The following is a 5893-nucleotide window of genomic DNA, read 5'->3' on the forward strand; positions in this document are numbered from 1 at the left end:
ATACCGCCTTTCTGTAACTTTTTCTCATTCACTATTTGCCTGAGGAGAGAGACAGTTTGGTCTCTGAAATATAGCTTTTATTTTCCACATTTTGACATTTTTATGGGCTCCTTATATTTGATGGAATTCTGTTTTAACAGAAAATATTTCACAGATATATATATATATATATATATATATATATATATATATATATATATATATATATATACACATATACATATACATATACATATACATATACATATACATATACATATACATATACATATACATATATATATATATATATATATATATATATATATATATATATATATATATATATATATATATATATATATATATAAAGCTTATATTAGATCATGAAAGAGTAATTGATGAATATATAATAAAGATAGTTCACTAAAGAACTAAATTTAGTGAAACACAGAGAAGTGATTTTTCGACGCTAGGTCTCTCTTACTTATATATATATATATATATATATATATATATATATATATATATATATATATATATATATATATATATATATATATATATAAGGGGCAGAGTGACCTAGCCGAAAGGCCTGCAGCACCCCAGTGTTTCTGTTTCTTCGTGATTTTATCTTTATTTATATATTCATCATGTTCCATATTTTGTGTGATTCAGTTAAATTATTATATATATATATATATATATATATATATATATATATATATATATATATATATATATATATATATATATATATATATATATATAAAGACAAATTCACGAAGGAAAGAGAAACATGGAAAGTGCTGCAAGGCCTTTTGACTTCATGCAGTCCTTACTTAGCAGCAAGTAAAGGACTATGTTTCCACAGGCCTTGCAGCACTACATTGTTTTTCTTTCATTTGTAGAATTTGTCTTTATTTATATATATATATATATATATATATATATATATATATATATATATATATATATATATATATATATATATATATATATATATATATATATATATATATATATATATATATATATATATATATATATATATATATATATATCATGTTCCATATTTTCGTGATTCAGTTATACATATATACAGTACATATATCAATAAACACACACATATAGTATATGTATATATATATATATGTATATATATGTATGTATAAAAAAACATTGGGTCTTACACCCCTTAAGAAACAGGAATTTCCATGTAAAAAAAATCCAAATGTTTTTAGGCTGTAGAAGTGAGTTTTCAGAGTGTGGGATCTATGCTATCTTTTCCCCATCGCTAAATCTGTATTAAGTTCCCCAAGGGGAAAAACATGTGTTTCCTGCCTGTCCCAAAGATCCTTGTCTTCATGCCTCTGTCGGGTGATTTCCTTTGTATTTTCCAGGTCATCCAAAAGGCAAGCCAATAACCTGAGGCATACCGTGAAGCAGACTCGAGATCTCATCAGAGAAAAAACTCTCAGAAGGTGTGGCACACTCTACGTTCATTTCCTGGAGTGAAGCAATCATTTACCCTGCCTTCCACAGTTGGGCTGGAAAGAAAACCCACTTATTGTTGCTGGGCATTTGCCACATTGCAGACAGGTGTCTGGGGATGCAAGGAGTTTGCCCTCAACTTATTCTTTATTCTGAAATTTTCATCTTTATTATTCCTTTCCGTACTTCCCTTCAAGTGCAGTGAAATTACGTCCAGCGTGTCTTGAATCTCAGTGAAGTATTAAGAAATTACCCCATTTGAAAGTGATGTATATCAGTGAATAAATAACCTCGATTCTTGCTCTGGTTGTTATTGCCCACAAGGCAGGCGTTTTGAGGGAATTTTCACTCATCTGTCATCCCCCTATTTACAGGAGTCGATGACCCACGTATTGTTTCTCTCAATTGCAAAGAGGAACAGAGTCTTGTGTGTTGCATACTTCACTTTTCTAAACCAAGAGCTGTTCTACAGTTAATTATGACATTTAATCTTTAACTAACTATACTATTTAATGTACCCACTCCATTGATTTAACTGTAACTGTAAATACAAGTATTAATTAAGGCCTGGGGTTTAATTCTGTTTTCCCCATGTATCATTATTTTCTGTTATTTTACTGTTTGATAACGGTGGCATTCCCGCTGTGCTTCTATTAAACAGGTGAATCCCTATTTCTGGCCACCATAACCGTAACAATATATATATACAATAATATGTTTGAATAGAATCTACTATTTACCGGTTACATTTATAATTGTAATAACCGCAGTGCCCTCTTAACTTCTCGGTTTCTACACACTTATTGGATACGCTGGTCACTACATGTAGGACAGGTTGATGAGAAAACAAATGTTGCTTCGTGGATTATCAGGAGAGTGACCCCGCCACCCTCCACAGTTGATGTGGTAAACATGGCGCGATTCTATTTTGCCTTGCAAAGTGGCCCGGCTTCACCTTGTTGACCGGTTGCCTCCGGCGCTTTTTTAATGACATGGTCAGTTTTACACATCCTTCTAATGAAAATATTGTAAATAACTTAAATACCATTGTTGCTAATCTTATTGTTTGTTGTCATGGTGATTTTTAAAATGTTGCTATGAATCTATTTATTAGATTTGCTTCTATTTTTATGTTATTAATTTTAATTCTTTCGGAAGACATTGACCTTGACCCTGGGCATGCTACTCATCACTGTAAGAAAAATTCTAAGAAAAATTGCAGAGTTCTTTACCCAAATAGTCGAGTCTTAAGGTCAAATTTTCTTGATCCTGAGCTCACATCAGAACTATATTGCTCTGGTCTTATCTGAGACACTTGTAAGTAGTAACAAGTCAAAGCTTCAGTGTTTAATCCAGGTGTTTGGAGGCACTGACTGCATTTATCTCCATTAACATCCACATACACAAAGTGTGGCTGTGTACATTATGTCTGGACAACCTATTTAACGTCAAAAAGTTTTGAGTGTAGTTACTATGAAGTTGTTTACTTTAAGGTTTTCAGTAAGTTCTACAGTTCATGTATTTGCTCTTTACCGTAATCTATTTATGACTGTCTCTTAGATAAGATTAGTATGGCTCAGTCACAGGATTCAAAAGCTTCGCTCGTTTTTTGTGGAGAGTGCAGTGCAAAGCACAGTGAGTAGTTTAATTCAAATCTCACTGATTAATATAGCCGGTCTGCTCTTGAGTTCTTTGTATCCAGCAATTCTGTCCAGCTAACTGAGGAATCCATGCATATTTCTTGTAATAGATTTGACCTTATGGTCTCAAATGTTCCAGCTATCGTTAAGTCAATGTCTAACAGTATATAGGCACTTTCGACCATTGTGCCATTGAGATGGACCATTGGAAATATGGTCTGGCTTAAACCTAGAGCCAATTTGGATCGCATTATTGAAGCTTGTCAGGTACTAAATATTTTAAATGCTATATCTGATCTAAATCTCAAGAGGAATTTGAATGAAATGCCAATGGTTATTTTACCTGGGTATGTCCCTAGAAAGGTCATCAAGATCATGGCAAGTGACCAGCCATGGTTTGATGATACACGTGGACAAGCTTGCCATGTATAAACGGGTAAAATTCAGCACATGGAGATGCAATTGTTCACATGAAAACTATACCATTTTTGTTGAGCCTTGCTGTGCTGCAATAGCATTTACCAAATAGGCGAGAGAAATTATAGTAACTCCTTAAAGAGGAAACCAAGAAAATTACCCAGCTTCATTTGTGGTGAACTAAATAGGCATCTTCTATCTTTGGGTCAGGCTTGTCTTCCATCCCACCAATACTAACAGTTGATAGTAGACTGGTTAATGGCCCTAAGGAAAGGCTGAATTGCTTCACTGAGTTTTTCAAGCTAAGAAATCAGTTGAGGCTGTCCATTTCTATGATACCATTCCAGAACTAATCCTGCAAAATTTGCATTTCACTCCAGGGATGTTAAGAAAACTCTTGATAATCTTGATAGCTGGGGTGGAAAAGATCCTGGAAAAGCTCCCTTTTGTTTATGAGAAAGGTTTCTAGTGTGTTGTCTCCCAAGATTAGTAGATTCTATAGATTTTTATGTTGAAATAGTGTCTTCTGATAAGAGCAAGCTTAGTAATACAGTGCTCATTCCAAAAAGTGGCATATTTCCAGACTACAGTAAGTACAGTCCATTTTCTATTCTTCATGTGCTCTCCAAAAGAATTACTTTTAAGCTACTATAAAAGTATGTGGAAGCCAAAGGATTGTTAGCAGATAGTCAATATTCATACACGAAGCAGTAAGGTACCTGCGATGCTTTTTAAGATTGACACGACATTTGCAAGAGAACCTTGATAAGATTTTTGAGTGTACAGTAATTCAAATAGATTCAAGTACTGCTTTTGATTTAGTAAATCATGAGGAACTTATTTTTAAACTTCAGAATCTTGGAGTGGGTGGATATGTTCTAGGATTACTTCAATATTTCTTTACAGGTTGGAGCAGCAAGTTCCTGTTGATGGGATCTTTAGTGAACTAAGACCTATTGTGTTTGGAGTTCCACAGGCTAGTGTTCTTGGCCCACTGTTATATTTAATGCATACAAGTGATATGGTTGTAAGTCTGGAAAACAAGATTGGTCAGTATGCCAAAAATGCAACACTTGTGGATGTAGTAGTCTCCACTTATGAGAAATTAAACTGCCCTTAGTCTCAATCATGACATGGAGTGGATTAGTGAATTGTGTAGTCGGTGGGGTATGAGGCTGAACTCCACTCAAAACGAAAGCACTATTGATTAGTAGATCTCATACTGATTTTCCATCCCAACCTCCCTTCAAGTGGATGGGACACTGCTTAATGAGTCTGAAACCTCTGACTCCACTTGGTAAACTATTGGCTCACGTCTTACTATTGAGAAATACTTAATGAAAATGTCAACAAAGGCCGTAATGTAAGTTAGGTATTATAATTATTTTAAGTCTTCATATATTTATAACAATGATAAAATCAAGGCCACCTCTTTTAAGTCATACGTCCTTCCTTTACTAAAATACTGTTCTCCGGTGTGCATGTCTGCTTCTGTCAGAGATACATCTCTTTTAGCTAGAGTAGTTCATGGTGGTTGGTTTCTGTTTCCTAGTATTACTGTAGTAGTTATGACTTGGACCATCGACGGATGGTTCTTTGTTTGTCACTTTTTCATAATTTGTATTTTAACAACTATCAGTATCACAATTGATCCGTGATCTTCTTTTTTTTTGTGCTCAGAGCGACCCAATTTGCTGAACAGCAGCAACGATATTCAATAAATGTGCCAATCTGTATACCTCCTCAGTTCCTGAGGTCATTTATTCCTTACACCGCTTGTCAGTGGAACTGTCTCCCTGAAGATGCTGTGCAATTAGAACCTCAAAACCTAAAACGAATCTTCTTGTATCTTAATAATTTACCTAAATTTTTATTTATACATTGATTAATTCATTAATTTATCATTTTTTTATTCTTTTCTAATAACGAAACTCTTCTTTCTGTATATCCTACTATCTTTTGTAATTTTTTCTAGTGAACACCATATTCTTTGGAAGCTTGAATTTCAAGTCAGTGGTCCACGTAAGCTCGTTCCATACTGTATGTAAAGGGTTTATCATCTGAACAATAACAATAACAATAACAATAACAATAACAATAACAATAACAATAATGATGATGATGATGATGATGATGAGTCATATGTTAGCGCTAAAAGACTCATAATATAGGCCTAATTCTGATTTTTTTTTTTTTGGCAAATCGTCCGTAAAACACATCAGGCATGTCAGCAAGACTGAAGAGAGATTGTTGACAAAGCGTGATTACAGGACCTTTGATATATGGAAAAATTTAAAGGGAAAAGCAAAGGAAAGTATATGTACAAGCCTTAGAGTTATAAATGTCATGATTTTATAGAAAAC

The sequence above is a fragment of the Macrobrachium rosenbergii genome, chromosome 23 (genome assembly GCF_040412425.1).
Source record: "Macrobrachium rosenbergii isolate ZJJX-2024 chromosome 23, ASM4041242v1, whole genome shotgun sequence".
Classification (NCBI taxonomy): Eukaryota; Metazoa; Arthropoda; class Malacostraca; order Decapoda; family Palaemonidae; genus Macrobrachium; species Macrobrachium rosenbergii.